Source organism: Bos indicus x Bos taurus, chromosome 3 (assembly GCF_003369695.1).
Source record: "Bos indicus x Bos taurus breed Angus x Brahman F1 hybrid chromosome 3, Bos_hybrid_MaternalHap_v2.0, whole genome shotgun sequence".
NCBI lineage: Eukaryota > Metazoa > Chordata > Mammalia > Artiodactyla > Bovidae > Bos > Bos indicus x Bos taurus.
In genome coordinates, this window is record NC_040078.1 from 82,702,279 (window position 1) to 82,719,571 (window position 17,293).

Here is a 17,293-nt window from a genome sequence, read left to right on the forward strand (position 1 = left end):
CCATCACTTCATGGGAAATAGATGGGGAAACAGTGGAAACAGTGTCAGACTTCATTTTTTTGGGTTCCAAAATCACTGCAGATGGTGACTGCAGCCATGAAATTAAAAGATGCTTACTCCTTGGAAGGAAAGTTATGACCAACCTAGATAGCATATTCAAAAGCAGAGACATTACTTTGCCAACAAAGGTCCATCTAGTCAAGGCTATGGTTTTTCCTGTGGTCACGTATGGATGTGAGAGTTGGACTGTGAAGAAGGATGAGCGCCGAAGAATTGATGCTTTTGAACTGTGGTGTTGGAGAAGACTCTTGAGAGTCCCTTGGACTGCAAGGAGATCCAACCAGTCCATTCTGAAGGAGATCAGCCCTGGGATTTCTTTGGAAGGAATGATGCTAAAGCTGAAACTCCAGTACTTTGGCCACCTCATGCGAAGAGTTGACTCATTGGAAAAGACTCTGATGCTGGGAGGGATTGGGGGCAGGAGGAGAAGGGGACAACAGAGGATGAGATGGCTGGATGGCATCACTGACTCGATGGATGTGAGTGTGGGTGAACTCCGGGAGTTGGTGATGGACAGGGAGGCCTGGCGTGCTGCGATTCACAGGGTCACAAAGAGTCGGACACGACTGAGCGACTGAACTGAAGAATTATTTAATTTTCTTTGAGATTTAAACTTGCATATAAAAATGAAAAATCATTGATTCATTCAGTTCAGTTCAGTCGTTCATGGCTGCAGTCACCATCTTTACATTGGACCAACTGACATAACGTTACATTTTGTAAATATTTAAACATGTACTAATTTTTTTTTACAATGTTCCTTTTCTCCTTGTTTTTCTTCTTTCAGGTTTGTTGCTGTCTCTTGTTTTTGGCTGAACTTTATGGTTTGCAGGATCTTAGTTCCTCAACCAGGGATGAAATGCAGGCTCCTGGCAGTGAGAGCTGAGTCCTAACCACTGGATTGCCGGGGAATTCCTTCTCATTTTTTTAAATTGTAGATTCATGTGCGGTCTTAATAAAGACTGCAGTGGGATCTCTTGGACACTTTGTCCAGATTCCCCGTGTTAACATTTTCAAAACTACACTATGATAGCACAACCAGAATATTCACTTTGATACCAGCCACAGTCATATTCAGATTTCCCATTATACATGTACTTAGTGTGTGTGTATTAAGTTCTGAACAATTTTATCACCTGTGTACATTCCAGCACACTTAAGAAATTGAACAGTTTCAACATCACGATGATCCCACATGTTGCTCTTTTGCAGTGTTCTTTTAATGTTGAGAAGAGTAATTTTTTATGTCTTACAAAGAGAGCCATAGTTCTTCAACACACTGACTATAGTGCCTAAGAGATAACCTGTTATTGAGGTGGGGTTGTGGTCATGTGCATATGGGTGGATGTGATGTGAGCAGATTCCAAAGGAATTGATTTCATAAACCTAGAAATAATATAGTACCGTTTTAAAGGGTCCTGGGGGCTTCCCAGATGGCTTAGTGGTAAAGAATTGGCCTGCCAATGTCGGGTTCTATCCCTGGATTGGGAAGCTCCCCTGGAGGAGAAAATGGCAACCCACTCCAGTATTCTTGCCTGGATAACCCCACAGACAGAAGAGCCTGCTGGGCTACAGTCCATGGGGTCGCAAAATGCTGAACATGACTGAGTGACTGAGCACACGTGCAAAACGTCCTAACCCTGAAATTGAACTGCTTGGGTTCAACAATCCCAATACCAGTTTGTACCCGTTGTTTAAGCTCTCTGAAGTCTTAGTTTCCTCATCTGAGAAGGAGTGATTGCAATACCTGATAATAAACTGACTGCAAGTTTGAATGAGGTAATCTGCTTAGATCCAAGTCAGTCACGAAGTAGTTGCTCAGAATATTAGATAATATTTTTGTTAGACCTGCTTGGGGAAGGAGGTTTAAACAGAAGATGCAGAAGTGTCATAGGAGGGATTCAACAGGTCTGATAAAAATTGAGAAACAGGAGCAGGAGAATTCTCAGCAAAGCTCTAAGGAAAAAAATTGGATAGAGTCTGACAGCCCTGGAGAAGCGTATTGCTAGCTCCTAATAGCCCCCACTCTGTGCATGGGAAGAACTGGCCTGGCACTGGGATGAAGAGCACATTACAAACTTGCCCTGATGCTATTAAATCTCTGAGAGCAGGAGCACATCATCTTGTACCCTGAGAGAGCAGCTCGGGGTAAAGAAGGGGTCCCTGCTGAGGTTCGTATTAATGCTGCAGTAGGAACCATTCTGAAGGGACCCCTCAATAAAACTGAAAACAGATGGGGCCATAGCCGGAGCTCATTTTGCAGAGATGACAGGATTGGTAGAGTTTTAGGATTGCCAACAGGTTCTGAGTGAAACGCTGAAGTCTATTGAAACCTGATTAACAGCTACTCCGGGGGCTGAAACAAGCCACCTGACTGACTGGTGGAGAAAAATCCCTTCCTCCATCAGCCTGGCGCTCTATATCATATGGGGCCTTGGAGAAGTTGAAAAATGAGTTAACAACTTTGAACCTGCTGTAAAACTCTTATCGAAGCATTTATGGGGCACCTTAGAAGGTGAATTTGCACAGCGCTCTGTAGCTAATTCTGTAAGTATGGTTTTATTCAATCAAATGTGTATTTTATTAGATACCTAAAAGACTTGAGTTCAAGGCCTAGCTCTGCCACTAATCAGCTATACTGCCTGGAAATTCCCTTGCCTTATGGGAATTTCCAAAAGATTGCATGAGATGACCACTGAGGCTCGTTCAAACTCTGAGAATAAATGAGACTATAAAAGACATCTTTGGCACTGTGCTTGGTACCAAGGATATCTCAGATGATATCCAAGATACATCTAAATAGGATAAGGGAAATTATAAGTTTTAGTCATATTACTAGCAAAGTAATGTGTTTACTGACAAATTAACCTGTCTAATGTACAAGGTATATCTATTTGTTTAACCTCTTTTGGAAATAATGTTAAAGTTGAAATTGAGGTTTTTTCATAAATACGAGACCTGAGAAAAATGACCCTGTGGGATCTGAAAAATGGCATTGTGAGATTTGTGATGGCATGACAAGACATGACCCCCTACTCTAAAGCCATTTTCTGACTCACTAGGAGGACAAAATAACCTGGGACCGAGCAATCTAAGGCATGAGTTCACCTAGTCTCAGATGGCCATCTAGGGAATGAGGAGAGCCATTCACTGATGGGAAATTCACCCTGAACTGGTGCTGTCTGTGACCACTCTTGGAGGAGGAGGGGTTTGACCTGGCTTCTGTGGAAGGAGTATTTTTAATGTACTTTTAGGTGCTCATTTATTATGAAAATAATGCAGGTGTTTTAAAAGTCTTTGTGTTGTAAGTAATGGGAAACCAAACTTAAATTTGCTTGAAGAGTGATTACAATTTATTTACTCATATGTGATTAAAGTCTATAGATGGCATGTTCTTCACAAGCTTTTTATTTTATAGTGGAGCATGTGTTTGTGCTTAGTCTCTCTGTTGTGTCCAACCCTTTGCAACCCTTTGGACTATAGCCCGCCAGGCTCCTCTGTTCATGGGATTTTTCAGCTAAGAATACTGGAGTGGATTGCTGTTTCTCTCTCCAATGGAATCTTCCCAACCCAGGGATTGAACCCACGTCTCCTGTGTCTCCTGAACTGCAGGTAGATTCTTTACCCACTGAGCCATCCGGGAAGCCCATTTTGAAGTATACCCAACTGTATTGATCCAGAGAGTCAATGGTGTCACGAGGGACAAGATTGCCTTCTTTCTCAGCTCTGCCTTCCAAGATATCCACTTCATCCAAAGGCCTGTGGTTACAAGATAGCTATCAAACCTTCTAAGACAGGTGATTCCTCCTTCGCAACAAGGGATAGAGAATCCTCCATTGTTCCAGGATTCCAAGCAAAAGTTCTGACACTCACTCTGGTTGGAATGGTTTAGGTCATGTGCCTGCACTAAACCTCCCTTGGGGCCACCAGGACCATAACAAGCTGATTGGACCTGTGTCAGTTACAAGCTCGGCCACAGATCAGGCATCTCTGGACCGGATGGGTCCCCAAATGGAAATTAGGCATGGCTGGGATGGAGTAAAGGCTGCTGCAACCTTTAGGGGAGTGAGGGAAGCAGGACTGGGAGGAGGAGAAGATAAAAGCCGCAGTCCATGGTGTGAGAGCTTTGCAGCTGGGATGGCCCAAGTTGTCCCCTCTTCAGGCAAGGGGACTGGGCCTTTACGCCCAGTAACCACCAGGGGGAGTATTGTTAGGATGAGTGGCTCTCTTCAGTTCAGTTCAGTCGCTCAGCTGTGTCCCACTCTTTGCGACCCCATGCACTGCAGCACCCCAGACTTTCCTGTCCTTTACCGTCTCCCGGAGTTTGCTCAAACTCATGTCCATTGAGTTGGTGGAGAGTCAGTGGCTCTCTTGCTGCTGCTGCTGCTGCTAAGTCGCTTCAGTCGTGTCCAACTCTGTGCGACCCCAGAGACGGCAGCCCACCAGGCTCCCCCATCCCTGGGATTCTCCAGGCAAGGACATTGGAGTGGGTTGCCATTTCCTTCTCCAGTACATGAAAGGGAAAAGTGAAAGTGAAGTTGCTCAGTCGTATCCAACTCTTAGCGACCCCATGGACTGCAGCTCACTAGGCTCCTCCGTCCATGGGATTTTCCAGGCAAGAGTACTGGAGTGGGGTGCCATTGCCTTCTCCAAGTGGCTCTCTTGGGTGGAGGCAATTCCTGGAGATGGACTTAGCAGTGGGGAGAAAGGGGGATCTAGACAGGCCTCCCCAGCATTTACTATAGCAGGTAGTTTATAGGGGAGAAAGTATTCCTAGGAACAGGGAATCATTTGACTTCTATTTATCCTCACAATACCAAGTGTTAGGAATACATTTTCCAGCCAACATTTCAAACATTTCCTCTTCCCCAAAATTTAGGCTATGACTTCCTGTTTCATAAAAAAAAAAAAAAAAAAAAAAGAGGACAGTGTGGTGGAGACAGGAGATTTGAGTATGAGTCCTGGCTCCACCATTTACTAGTAATGTGAACTTGAACGAATGTCTTAACCTCTCTAAACCTCAGTTTCATCAACTGGAGCAGTTTGTCAACTTCAGTTTGTCAACTACTGACATTTGGGGCAGGAGAATTCTTTGTTTGGATGGGGGGCTTTCCATTGTAGCATTGTAGGGTATTTAGCAGCATTGCTGACCCTTACTTACTGGAGGCCAGGAGCACTCCCCCATCCCAACCCCAATTGTGACCATCAGAAATTTGCCCGGATGTTGGCAAATATCTCCCGGGGGTGGAGTGAAAATTCCCCTTAAGGAGAAACATTATCTAGGGTCTAAGTGCTGCCTTCCATATAGAGGTGTTGGGAGCGTTAAACAAGATCACTGTGGATGTCTGAATCCCAGACCATCAAATACACATACCTATATATTCCTCCAACCTTGTCCCTTGTCCTCATAACTGCTTTGTATCAGGGTTGGCAGGAGCCAGTCTGAGCCCTAATCCATCATGCATGGATCATTAGTAATCACTTGCTTATGTCTTGCTTCTTGGGCTGTATTGTGGAGATTATCAGGGAGGTAGGGAGAATAGAAAGACCATGGTCCTGGGTGGAACCCCTTGGGTCCACCTTTTCCCAACTGTGAAGATGCCCACCAGCAATGCCACTTCCTCATAGCGTGCTATCATCCAGATCTCTGCCTTCATCTTCACATGATGTTCTCCCTGTGCAAGTCTGTGTCCAAATTTCCCCTTTTAATAAGGGACACCAGACATACTGGATTAGGATTCTACCCTACTCCAATATGACCTAATTTCACGTAACTAATTATATCTGTGGTGGTCTTCCCTGGTGTCTCAGATGGTAAAGAATCTGCTTGCAATGTAGGAGACCTGAGTTCGATCCCTGAGTCAGAAAGATCCTCTGGAGAAGGGAATGGCAACCCGTTGCAAAAACCCACTGGAATTCTTCTTGCCTGGAGAGTTCCATGGACAGAGGAGCCTGGCGGGCTACAGTTCATGGGGTCGCAGAGAGACGGATATGACTGAGGGACTAACACACACACAGTTATATCTTCAATGCCTTGTTTCCAAATAAGGTCACATTTTGGTTAGGACTTCTACAAATGACTTTGGAGAGAACACAAGTCAACCCATAACACTGCCCCATGAAGTTATACAGAATGTTCGATGTAAAATGCTACACATAAAATACTCAAAGGCATCTAGCCCACTGGAAATATTCCACACATGTTAACTATTGTTATTGTTACTTATCAAACTTATAATGGGTACCTTCTCTGTGCCAGGCAATGTGCTGGGTTATAAAACACTAAAGTGAATCAGATATGGTCCCTGACCTAAAGGATGTCCAATCTAATGGAACCACAGACATAAATAAAGAATTATAGTCCTGAGGGTCTTCACAGATAGATCAGTTTCCTAGCTCACTAAGCCATTTGTACATTTAATGGTGCTGTGCTGTGCTTAGTCACCCAGTCATGTCAGACTCTTTGTGACCCCATGGACTGTAGCCCACCAGGCTCCTCTGTCCATGGGGATTCTCCAGGCAAGAATACTGGAGTGGGTTGCCATGCCCTCCTTCAGGGGATCTTCCCAACCCAGGGATCAAACCCAGATCTCCCACATAACAGGATTCTTTTTCATCTGAGCCACCAGGGAAGCCCAAGAACACAGGAGTGGGTAACCTATCCCTTTTCCAGGGGCTCTTCCTGACCTGGAAATCAAACTGGGGTCTCCGGCATTGCAGGGAGATTCTTTACCAGCTGAGCTACCAAGAAAGCCCCACATCTAACGGTATCTGGGGTCAAAATATCTTGGATGTCATCAAAGAATGAAGAAAGTTCATTGTTCAGAGGAAAGAAGTTTTCCCCCTTCTCTGGCTTTTTTTATATCTTTTTGGGAAAAAAATTTCCAAGTGTCATGGTCAAATACTACTCTGATTTCTTGTGCAAAGTTTAATGTGACCTTTACCCTTCCCAATATATCATTTTGATGAAGCCAAAATTTTCCAAGATTCTCAAGACTGGCAGAAAAATAACTTGAGAAACGGGTCCCAAATTGGTAACTGAAGATAAGTTGGAGGGCAGTTCCTTCCTCAAGTGTTGCCGTATATCTTACTTCATTGCATGTTGATAGTGTATTAAAATTGAAATAAAAATAAAATATTATCTGTGCCATTAAATCTGACCAATTCTCACTTCACTAATCTCCAAATCCTGATTCTTGCTGAAAGACGGACCATCTTAACCCACTCTTGGCAAAGATGTACAACAGAGAAGAGTTCTGAGAGGGGGAACCTTCATCTTTCTGAAAAAAATACGCTGTCATCATTTAATATTTATGGAGCACGCACACTGTGGGAAGCACTACATCACACCATGTCCTTTACTGTCCAATGTCAGAGAAGACACTGGTGATGGGGGGATGTTAAATAGATTGGGGGCTTCATGAGGACAGAGTTTTGGGGGGCAGTTCAGGCAGGTTCTGGGTAATAGATGCCATCCCAACAGGTCAACCCTGGGAAGTATGGCTTCTAACCACAGACTTCCAGCTTCTGACTGTCCAGCCTGGCAGCCCTCCAACCAGAGTTGCTCACTGGAGATTATCTAAAGGTGATGGGGGAGTAGGAAGAGTAGGATACTCTTCCCCTATCCTAAGACCCAAGTACTCAGGACCCAAGAGTGAATGCCACCCCTAGATTGCATAGAATGTGCCATGGGGGATAAGAAGGCAGCAGTCCAGCTGGTACCCTGCTTGCCAAGTCAGCCAGAGGGAGAAACTTCTGCTCCCACTTGGAGGGAGGGAACACAGCTTCCAAATTCGCACAAAGCATCGTATGGGCTGGTGGTGCCCAGGATAGAGGAGTAAGCTGTGACCTAGAAACAGAAAACCGACATTACAGTCTGAATTCTGTCACTCACTCATGTCATAACTTTTCAAATCATGTCATTTCTCTGAACCTTGGATTCGTCCTCTGTGAAGTGGGGATAGTAAAGTCCGCCCTGCCTGCTTCACAGGGTTGAACTGAAAGTCAGTATTTAAAACTGGAAGAGCAGAAATCCCCCATTGTCTTCTCCAAGGCTCCTAGGGTCTTTATCTCATTGTTGTCTCATCATGATGTGCTTAGTCACTCAGTTGTGTCCGACTCTTTGGCGACCCCATGGACCGCAGCCTGCCAGGCTCCTCTGACCATGGGATTCTCCAGGCAAGACTACTGGAGTGGGTTGCCACTTCCTTATCTATGGGATCTTCCTGACCCAGGGACTGAGCCCTAGTCTCGTGCGTCTCCTGCATTGGCAGGTGAATTCTTTACCCACTGCGCCCTTCATCATGATACCTGTCCCTGAAGAGGGATGGAAGGATGTCAGTTCTGACCTCTCTTCTCCAGAGTCTCCTCAGGCATTGCTGTGGATGTGCTGTACTCTCTGTGATCACGTCCTTACTTCTGCCTGCCTCCCTGACCTCAGCTCAAACCTTGGACTAGGCAGTGATTGCACTCAGAGGCTCACCACACAATGGGCAGGCTACACCCATTTTACAAGTGAACCATGCATTCACTGATTAGTCTAGCAGTTTGTGCTGGACACCCAGGCAGGGCACGGAGGACCCAACATCCTGAACCATGCAGAACCACAGCAGACCAACTGGTTGGAAGGCCCCAGGTCTGCAGCTGCCTCTGTGTGGGCAAAACAGAAGCAGCTCCAGCCACACTGAGTTGGATGTGTCAGGGAGCTCCCCACTTTTCTGTGCCTAGAGAGGTTCTCGTGACATGTGAGTCACTGTGGTGGTGGTTTAGTCACTAAGTCACATCTGACTCTTGTCATCCCATGGACTGTAGCCCAGCAGGCTCCTCTGTCCATGGAATTCTCCAAGCAAGAATATTAGTGGGTTGCCGTTTCCTTCTCCATGGGATCTTGCTGACCCAGGGATCAGACCCAGGGATTGAACCCAGGTCTCCTACATTGCAGGCAGATTCTTCACCAACTGAGCCCCCAGCGAAGCCCCATGAGTCACTGTAAATGACCCGGATGATTGCTGTGGTTGATTGTGGGAGGCACACAGGAGGGCCAGCGGGATGGGCAGAGGGCAGATGTGATGTCCCCAGCCAGGGAAGACAAGCAAGTGTGTTCTGAGCAGAAGCAGCTGTGTGTGCAAAAACACAGAGAACAGGAAAGGATGTGGTGTGTCCCAGGAATGCTGCAAGGCTCCTTGTGGCAAGGTGGGTGGTGCAGCCAAGGGAGCACTAGGAGCCATGGCCACCGAGGTCAAGCCAGCCTGGGAAGAGCCTGGAATGCTGTGCTAAGGAGCCTGAATTTACTCTGCAGGTGCTAAAAAAGCATCTCCGGTTTCTTCCAGCTGAAAAAAGACAGAGTTTTGTTTCCAAAAGACCATCCTGGTGGCAGTGTGGAGGGTGAAATTAGGGCGAGGGGAGGGGAGAACTTGCAAATAGAGACTGGAAGTGGTTGTGGTAGTTTAATTAAGGGAGGCTAAGAGCTCAAGTCAAGTGTAGCCTGGGGATGGCGAGGAGGAACCAGAGGGGGCTCTGCCCAGAAGTGGTCCAGAGTAATGATGAAGAATGTGGGCTCTACAGCCAAGTTACCTGGGTTTGAATCTGCTGCTCACCATGCTTGTAGACAGTACATCCCTTCTTGTGCCTCAGTTTCTCCACATGTGAGGATATTAATGTCAACTCCATCTCATTTGATGTGTCTGAAGCCTTCAGAACGGTTTCTGGCACAGACTCAAGTACTTTAAAAATGTTAGTTCTTGAGAGGAGACAAAATTGACAGGGTTTGGTGTTAGAAGTGTGTCTGATTCTTCGCAGCCCCATGGACTGCCAGGCTCCTCTGTCCATGGAATTCTCCAGGCAAGAATACTGGAGTGGGTTGCCATTCCATTCCCCAGGGGTCTTCCTGACCCAGGAATTGAACCTGGGTCTCCTGCATTGCAGACAGATTCTTTACTGTCTGAGTCAACAGGGAAGCACTAGAAGTGGGGGAAGAGAGGCTCCTGGGTGCTTTCAACACCAATTCTCCTTTTTCCCCTCTTCTGTCCTTTAGCTCTTGGGTGGAAGCTGGCTACTGTACTGGTCAGGAGCCTGGGATTCTGGGGTTGGGTTCACCTGCTCTCTGTCTAATCTTGGGCAAGTTCCTGATCCCTGTCTTAGTCTCCACACCTGTAAAATGAGAGTAACACTAATACCTACATCCAAAGATTCTTTGTGGATTAAATGGGATAATATGAGTCATAACCAGCACACTTCGGGTGTTCAAAAAGACTGTTAATTCTTATTCGGATTATTACTCACCAAAGTACAAAGTAGAAGAGGAAGCAGTGCTGGATGACAAGGGAGGGAAATACAGTTTGGCACAGTTTACCTAGGAAGCAGCCAGAACTGGGGAGGTAACTCAGCTAGATGGTGGAGGGAACCCTTGTATGAGGAAGGCTAAAAATGTTAAGCTGCCAGCGAAGTTCTGCTCATCCTCTCCTTTGGTGGGACTGAGACCTATTTTGGAGAAAGAAGAATTTGCAGCCAAGGGATGATCACGGAAGTGGCTTTATTCTGGCACAGTTGGGTAAAAAGACAAATCAAAATATTTATCACACACATCAGTCGCTCAGTCGTGTCTGACTCTTTGCGACCCCATGAATTGCTGCACGCCAGGCCTCCCTGTTCATCACCAGCTCCCGGAGTTCACTCAGACTCATGTACATTGAGTCAATGATGTCATCCAGCCATCTCATCCTCTGTCGTCCCCTTCTCCTCTTGCCCCCAATCCCTCCCAGCATCAGAGTCTTTTCCAATGAGTCAACTCTTCGCATGAGGTGGCCAAAGTACTGGAGTTTCAGCTGTAGCATCATTCCTTCCAAAGAAATCCCAGGGCTGATCTCCTTCAGAATGGACTGGTTGGATCTCTTTGCAGTCCAAGGGACTCTCAAGAGTCTTCTCCAACACTACAGTTCAAAAGCATCAATTCTTCGGCGCTCAGCTTTCTTCACAGTCCAACTCTCACATCCATACATGACCACAGGAAAAAACCATAGCCTTGACTAGACGAACCTTTGTTGGCAAAGTGATGTCTCTGCTTTTGAATATGCTATCTAGGTTGGTCATAACTTTCCTTCCAAGGAGTAAGCATCTTTTAATTTCATGGCTGCAGTCACCATCTGCAGTGATTTTGGAGCCCCAAAAAAATGAAGTCTGACACTGTTTCCACTGTTTCCCTATCTATTTCCCATGAAGTGATGGGACCAGATGCCATGATCTTTGTTTTCTGAATGTTGAGCTTTAAGCCAACTTTTTCACTCTCCACTTTCACTTTCATCAAGAGGCTTTTTAGTTCCTCTTCACTTTCTGTCATAAGGGTGGTGTCATCTGCATATCTGAGGTGATTGATATTTCTCCTGGCAATCTTGATTCCAGCTTGTGTTTCTTCCAGCCCAGCATTTCTCATGATGTACTCTGCATAGAAGTTAAATAAACAGGGTGACAATATACAGCCTTGACATACTCCTTGTCCTATTTGGAACCAGTCTGTTTTCCATGTCCAGTTCTAACTGTTGCTTCCTGACCTGCATACAAATTTCTCAAGAGGCAGATCAGGTGGTCTGGTATTCCCATCTCTTTCAGAATTTTCCAGTTTATTGTGATCCATCAAAATGCAAATCACAACTTGGTCAGAATAGAAATTTTAAATATTTTTGGTGAAAATTTTTCTAAAAAACATACCTCTCTACCACTTGCCTGCTGTTTCACACATTTCTTTACTTTTTCTTTCAGTGTATATTTATTGAGGGCTTAATAAATTCTGTGTTAGTTTTTGTGGAGACACAGCATAAAGTAGAAAAAAAAAACTTCTGCCTTCCAGGAGCTTGCTTCTAATTCTCAGTATCATAAATTTTGGAAAGAAAACATGCTTATATTTACACATTAGGGTATTCATAGGATTATCTCCTTCGGAGAAAGCAATGACACCCCACTCCAGTACTCTTGCCTGGAAAATCCCATGGACGGAGGAGCCTGATAGGCTGCAGTCCATGGGGTCGCACAGAGTCGGACACGACTGAGCGACTTTACTTTCACTTTTCACTTTCATGCATTGGAGAAGGAAATGGCAACCCACTCCAGTGTTCTTGCCTGGAGAGTCCCAGGGACGGGGGAGCCTGGTGGGCTGCCATCTATGGGGTCACGCAGAGTCAGACACAACTGAAGTGACTTAGCAGCAGTAGCAGGATTATCTCCTTAAATTAAAATTCTCCAGTGGGATTTTTTCCTGAAAGAGGATCTACTTTATTTTGTTTTAGGTTGACAGAGAGGGAGATTTTCATTTTTTTTAATTATGTAAAGCATAGAGAAAACTACAGATAACATACATGCCTAGTACCCAGACTGAACAAATTTTAAAAGTTAACCGTATTTTCTTGAGATATTTTTTAAGTATATAAAAGTTGATACAACTGAAACTTTCTTTGTAAATGGGCTTACAAAACTATATATATCTTAAGTAGAAAGCACAGTTATTCAGGGTTGTTCTCCTGACAAGGATTTCAAAGCTTTAGCAACCCACTGAACCTCTCTCATTTTCTTTATTCTTTATTATTTGGTAGAGATTTTATTTCCCTTGAATATAATAGTTTAGACTTCTGAAAAGTAAATTAATTAAATGTCCAATTTGTCTATTCCCTGCTGTTTCTTGCTTCCTACTCTTTTTGGATTTACTTTTCAGTTGGTCTATAGGGCACAAACATTTTTAGAATATCATGACTAAGATGTTTTTATTTCATATTCATTTTTGGATGATGGTTTAGCTATGTATAAGATTCTAGCTTCACCTTTCTTTCCCCCACCTTCAGTACTTTGAAGGTATTATTCCATTGTGTTACCAGAGAGAAATCTGCTGTCAGCTGAGCTGTCACTGTCTGGAAGGTAATCAGCCTCTTCTCTCTAAATTTTAGGCTTTTTTTTTTTTTTTTTAAGAAAAAAAATATTTTTGATTCTGTAGTTTCTTTATGATGAGTCTAGATGTAATGCTTTGAGTGTACTTTCAATCCGAGTGGTGAATTCAAATGTAATTAAGTTCTATTACATTATTTGCAAGCACCTCATAGAACTTGCTGTAGGAATTAAATGAGACAATAACTTGAAATACATTGTAAGTTTTGTGACAATGTGCCAATGGCAGCTAACTGATAATTTAGAGCTATTTGGGTGAATATTGTTATTACAATTTGAGAAAGATACTTCAGAGAGGACAACCAGGTAGTTCTCACCAGTGAACAGTTTACTGGTTGAATGAATAGTGAGATTTGGAGGCCAATATGTACCAGTCAACGGGAGTCAAACTCCCTGTGGCAAATTTGGAGTCTTATCTATGCCATGTTCAGGCGCTCCTGAAATGGGTTCTGGATGGTTGAAAGTTTCCCTTTGGATTTGATGCTCTATTTTTCCAGTCACACCCTTGTCTCCCCCCTCAGTTATAATCTGGAGTCTTTTCCAATAAATATACCTTTTTTTCAACCCAGCCCTAAGGCCTCCTATCTCAGTTCTGCCCTGAGTTCTCAAAATGAGCACTGATAAAGAAAATGTGGTGATAATTTAGGGAAGAATAAAAATATATTCATGGACTGCTAAAGGTGTGAATGGATGCAAAAGGTAAAACACATATTCCTCCCCACTTCCTCCCCACATACCCCTGCACAATGTTTATAAATCAAGCTTTCACCTAACACAGCCATAGCTGACTTCCTAAAGGAACATATCAAATTACACAAAAGGTCAGTGAATGTAAAATACTATACTGACTGTTATGGGATCATTTTTAATCTCCATCACCTAAAACATTGAAGAAAAAAAATATATATTTAAATAAATTGGAGTAACAAATGAGAGTTTTGGGGTTATACTGCTGAAGTCAGGAGATATTTTTTTATCCTAAATACTTGACACTTGCTGGAAATTCCATCCAATTATTCAAGACATTTAGGGAATGAACATCCGTCCTGAATTTTTTATGGAGCAAAATGCGAAAGTATTTGTAAAGTTGTGCTGACCAAAAAGAAAAAAAAAGCACAGGATGACTCCCCCCACCCCCACCCCCACCCCCCCACACACACATTCCTGCCAAATTCTGGTCTCACCTCTTCTAAGTTGTCACACCAGGTAAAGTCCGACACAAGGTGTCTAATCTAAGGCTACAGAAGAGACTTAAGCAGATGTGACCCTCACAGCCAGATGTGCCAAGACCAGGAAATGTAACTGGCTGAAAGATGTAGGTTTGTATCATTTATTTTTGAGAAGCAGTGAAAGGGAAAACATTTGGGGGGAAGAGCAGGTATGCTTTTAAGAAATGAGAAGGGCAATTTGGTTAGGCCACAGAGCCAAAGACGACAGACGCCTGGTGAGAAAGTCCTCCGAAACAGAAGAGCCTGGCTGTCAGCTCGGCCACCTGGCTGCAGCTGCTTTCTGCACACATAAATATTTGAGCAAGGAAAACGGCCCTCTCTGCCTTCTGGGGATGGCCCTCTCTCCTCCCCATCTGATCTCATTGGCTGGCGCGGGTTGGGAGAGAGAAGCAGCGGGCAGCCGGCCTAGGTGAGCGAGAGGCACCAAGGGTTTAGTGCTCCGGGAATTGGGGCGGGGTTAGCAGCCCCCGGCCCAGAGGAACCGCCCCCTTATTCCTCGCTTTTCTTTCCCTCTGGTCTTCGGCCTGCTCTTCTTTTCTCTGTTTCCCTCTTTACCTGGCAATTCATCTCTCACTCATTCCCCCCATTTCCCCTCTTTATCAGGGTTACCCCTTATGTTTTCCTTATCTCTGCCGGCTTCCCAGATTTCCTTGCCCTCTTACCCCGCCCCCGCATTGGGCACCGGGCGCCGGGCACGTGGAGATGGAACAGGGCAAACAAGGCTCCTCTCCTCTCCGAAATCAGTGGGTTCTAAACGGGGTGGCGCCACCCAATCCCCAGATTAGAACTGAAATTCTTGTGAGGACCGAAATCTAGCTTTCTTTCGTCTCCGTGTTTCCACCTCGCGAACACTAACACAGAGCGTGCCCTCAGAACAAATGTGTAGAAAGGACAGAGGTCATCTAGTCCTTTCCTGGTGCTAAGTTGCTCCAGTCGTGTCCGACTCTTTGCAACCCTATGGACTCTAGCCCTCCAGGGTCCTCTGTCCATGGGATTCTCCAGGCAAGAATACTGGAGTGGGTTGCCATGACCTCCTTCAAGTCCTTTCCTAAGCCAGGCTCAATTCGCCTTCAACGTTTCCTACCACCCAGCGGCCAGTTCCTCCTTCAGGTCTCAGTTCAAGGCTGCCTCCTCTGGGAAGCCTTCCCTGACTGCAGATCCTCTCCTAACATACTGCACACTTCTCCAATTGCACGCTTCCATATTGTATCACAGTGTCTATTATATTGTCTGTTGGCATCCCTGACCTCTGGGCTACCCTCTCCTAAATTTCCATTCCCTCTCCTAAACTGAAACTCCTTTGAGCAGAGCCTGAGAGCTCAGTAAATGTTACTGAATAATTGGAGCCTGGTGATATTTGAATATTTACTGACTTATGCCCTATCCCTGACCCTCCCTGCTGCTGCTGCTGCTAAGTCGCTTCAGTCGTGTCCGACTCTGTGCGACCCCAGAGACGGCAGCCCACCAAGCTCCCCTGTCCCTGGGATTCTCCAGGCAAGAACACTGGAGTGGGTTGCCATTTCCTGCTCCAATGCATGAAAGTGAAAAGTGAAAGTGAAGTCGCTCAGTCGTGTCCGACTCTTAATAACCCCATGGACTGCCTACCAGACTCCTCCGTCCATGGGATTTTCCAGGCAAGAGTACTGGACCCTCCCTACTTTTTACCAACTCAAATCACACCCATCGTTCTGATCCAGATTATGAAGGTTTCTTTGACACAGTACTATTTTCATCTATCTAATCAGCAAAGACAAAAGGGAACAATTCTTTAGCCTATTTTTGGTGAGAATACTGATGGGAACAAATATGGGTAAAATGTTTTTGGAAGGTGATTTGGCAAAGGCTGTCAGAAGCCTTAAAATCTACCTAACTTTTGACACAGAGTTCCACTTCTAGGAATATGTTTTGTAGACATAATATAAAATGTGCCCAAAGGTTTTTCCAATAAGGTGTTCGCTGCAGTTAATGTTTATAATGTTAAAAAATTGGAAATCCACAATAAGCGATTAGTTGAGCACATACAGGTAAACCTATAGTAAAACTTTTTAAAAAATTAAAAATAGTTATTGACCTGACAAGATGTTGATTGTTGTTGAATGAATCTGCATATATAATATAGTCTCATTTATATGCAAAATATAAAATTTTATTTGCTTAGAAAAATTCTGGAAAGGTATATAAAAGTGGATTTTTCAGGGTGATGATATCATATGTGATTTATTTTTATACTTTCTCTTTTTTGGCCACTTGGCTTGAGAGATCTTAGTTCCTCCAACTAGGGATTAAGCCCTGGGCTATGGCGGTGAAAGTACTGAGTCCAAACCACTGGACAACCAGGGAACTCCCTATACTCTTTTTTTTTTTTTAATCTGTGTTTTCCTACTTTGTTTTTTTTCAATGAACCAGAATTATCATACACTGTTTTTTAAAAGTTATTTAAAATTGTCTGAATGCTTTGCTTTTCTTTGACTCTGGAAGTAAGCTGTTCAAAGTCAAAGAGTCTTGAAAAAATAAAAATTCTCATATGGAATATGTAACATTTTGGATCTGAGATGTTCGAAGGAGAGCCTTTATCTGCCTAAGCCTCATAGTCATGTGTGAGTCTAATTTTCCATTGCTCTGAGAGACTGTGACAAAGAATCATTACCCTTGAAATGGGTTTGTATGATATAAAAAAATCAGGGTCTCCTCTTCACTTAGTGAGTGTATTCACATTTGTGGGAGTTCTCATGCATGTGCTGAGGGAAAGTCCTGTGATACAGCATTTGTGCTGTGTTGAGCTCAATCACTTGTAGAAAATGTGCAATGTAATAGGGGTATTACACAGGGTGATATTATGGAAAATCCTAATTGGTACCAAAGTAATTCTTACTAGAGTGGACTATAAAACCTTCAGTGCCGCTCTAACTAATCACCCCTGTGGCATTCTGAGCCAATGCAGGTTAATGGTGACGATCTTAATTTTTTTATTAATTAAATTAAGTGTATAATCTGACAGTATAAACCCATTGTCGGCGTTCATCATGCTGATAATAAATGGCTTGAGTACTTGGCACCTTTGGCTGCACCGAAGCCCT